Here is a 2856-nt window from a genome sequence, read left to right on the forward strand (position 1 = left end):
TTTTTACCATAGGCGTTTAAGTTTTAATAGTTCTATAAAACGGTTTTCTATTTTTTTGAGCTCTAAAAACAGTTAGTATTAGAGAACTAAATCAAAGACCTTCTTGAATATATGTCTTTTAACAGCAAGGGTTTACTATTTTCAACATACTTCTGTACGACTTTTCTTCTTTCTTTCTTACTTTATTTTTTATTTTATTATTCGGGAAAGTTAAAGCAAATGTCCGACAATGATATAAATAATAAGATTTGACTTGTAAAGTTGGCTTAGAAGGTCCAAAAGGATTTTTATTTTTATTATTATTTTTTTAAATAGTGTTAGATTTACAATTATTAGATTCCCTTTGCAAAAATAAATATTTTTGTAGGCATGGCTTCGAAACAGAGAAGGAAAAATTATTATAAGGGTATAGTCTAGTGTTGAGATATAATATGTATATGGTATGGAGCGTCCAATGTAGTTTAACAAGTCACACGTGTAAATTCTAAGATGTTTGATGACAGTTCAATATAATGCGGTGCAATCTTAAAACTAAAGTTGAATTTCTATAACTATATTTATAGAAAGTCACTAATAAATGATTCCATTGCAATAAACAGTCACTGTTGAACAATTTCTTTTTAAAGTTCAGTTATCACTATAATTTTGTAAGAATAAAACTAATTCAATGAATTTACATCTCTCTCCATCTAAGTACAGCCCTCTCAATAATTTGAGTCCAATCACAAGTAGTTGACAAAAGTTACAAACCCTAATTATTATGTAGTGTTGAAATTCATATACTCTAAAGTTTTGAGTTTGAAGGGTTCTAATTGCAGAGAGCTGTTCACACAGTTAATCCACGCTGAGAGGATTGGATGGGCATAGGTGTAAAAGCATTTTGTGGGGGCTGAAAAGTCGTATCTAGTGGATGGGGTTGGTTGGTTCATAAATATATTTCATAGATATCCACTCAAATGTGAAGAGTGCAAAGTTGAATTATTATTGGAAAATTAATACCATACCATACTTAGCAACTACTAGTACTATTATTTTCCGAAAAAACACTACTAGTACTATTAATATAAGTAGAGAAAAAACATAAAAAGAAAAAAAAGTTGGTGGAGGGTGGAGGGTGCACAATTATTGGCGTCAAATGCTCATTGGGCTCCGATGCTTGGGCCGTGTTTGTTGGGTTCCTGACTGTCTATTGGGTTTAATCCATTTGTACATTTCTTTTAATTTCCGAGAGAAAAAAAAAAAGCTTATTGGGTTTCGCACTTTTGAAGAATTCCAAGATCTGCACTCACAATTTCAATTATACTGAAATGAAAACACACTCACACACGGTCACAGCCCTTGCATAGCCCCCACTCCTTTCCCCCTCCCTGCTTCCCCATTGGTGTTTTTAAAGAGAGAAAGGTAGAGAGAGAAAGAGAGGGCGCTAAAAACCAAAAGCAAAAGTAGTAGTGAGGAGAAGTAACAGGCAGCGGAACCAATTAGGGCTCCGTCGGAAAGTGTTTGCCATTTAGAAAGGTAACCCGTCATTTCTCTCTCTCTCTCTACTCTACTCTACTCTATTCTCTCTCTCTAACTCTCTCTGTATTGCTGCTGTAGATCTCCATTTCGTGGGCCTAGGTTTTCTTTGGGTTCCAGGTGGGATGAATATACTGGGAGCTTTAATGCTGTGAAGTTTGGAGTTGTGCGTACTGTAATTGGATCGATTGGGGACTTAGTTTCTCGACTTTTGGAGTTTTGGGTGCGATTCGGTGCTGGGTTTGAATGCTCTTCTTGAGTTTCTACTTTTGGTCATTGTTGTCTGGTGGTGTGTGTGGTTAGGGGTTTAGACAGGTGACGTGTTCTGCTATTTTGTGGATATGCCTCAATCTGTTGAGCTGGGGAATGTAGGGTTTTGATTGGATCCTTTGGTTTGGGCGGAATTTTGGTGTCTGGTCTTTGGTTATGGCAATTTCAATATTGCATCTATGGGGGTGAAGCTCGAATCTTTGTTGGGTATAAATTCTAGGGTTTCTATAGTGTAACTAGGTCCATTCAAACTCTCTTCGCCCATTCTTCTTCCACCTCTATATCGCCGGTGTATCTCACTATGGAAAAGAAAGTAAATATATTGATGGTGGTGCTGGTGATGTTGATGCTCATAGAGCATTCAGCAGCTGCATCTGGATCTGGATCTGGATCGTGCGAAGCTAATTGCTCTGCTGGATGCATAGACAATGTCGTAGATCTGGTCGGTAAATGTTTCATTGACTGTATAAAGGATAGTTGTCGTCCACCGGCCAGCTTGGGACCTAAGCCATCAAGTACTGCAATGTTCTCTCCGGCCAGGTGGTTATTTTTTAGTATCATTTTGGCCTTCTGTTGGTCAATTTAATTGCTAATCTTTCATCCTCAATATTTACACGAGTGTCCCGCGATTGTATACCAGAAAAGATATTAGTATTTAAATACGATCTCAGTCTCACTTCTAATGTATTTTCATTGGTAGGGTTTAACACATCATTGATAGGTGTGTTTTTGCGCTTCACCTATGTTGCCACTACTCTGAAGGCATGAATAAATTCATTGTTATATTGATTATTTATCTAAATTGTTCGCATAAATCAATTTTGTTATGTACAAATTTTGCACAATAGGAGTATAAAAATAGAACTCCTACAATAAATTTGATTTTATAAGTAAAGGAAAAAGATAAAAGTTAAGAGTCTGACTTTATCAAAGAGGTTAACTATATGTTTCAATGGGCAGCATATTCTTTTCTTCTTCTTCTTTTTTTTTTTTTCTTTTTTTTTTTAAAGGTAAAATTCAATATTATAAATATAAACATAATTACCACAAGCTAACCTCAAATACAAAGGC

At 35.5% G+C, this 2856-nt stretch overlaps 1 long non-coding RNA gene across 1 annotated transcript; it reads left to right on the forward strand.

Moving 5' to 3' along the window:
* Positions 1-881: 881 nt before the first annotated feature.
* Positions 882-2587, forward strand: LOC132295578 (uncharacterized). The gene is made up of 2 exons (XR_009478551.1): positions 882-1515; positions 1597-2587. It is a non-coding gene; the product is annotated as an uncharacterized LOC132295578 (long non-coding RNA).
* The last annotated feature ends 269 nt before the right edge of the window (positions 2588-2856 follow it).

The sequence above is a fragment of the Cornus florida genome, unplaced genomic scaffold, assembly GCF_030987335.1.
Source record: "Cornus florida cultivar Cherokee Brave unplaced genomic scaffold, ASM3098733v1 CherokeeBrave_3.0.0_Hap2_Chr02, whole genome shotgun sequence".
In the NCBI taxonomy this organism is placed as follows: domain Eukaryota; kingdom Viridiplantae; phylum Streptophyta; class Magnoliopsida; order Cornales; family Cornaceae; genus Cornus; species Cornus florida.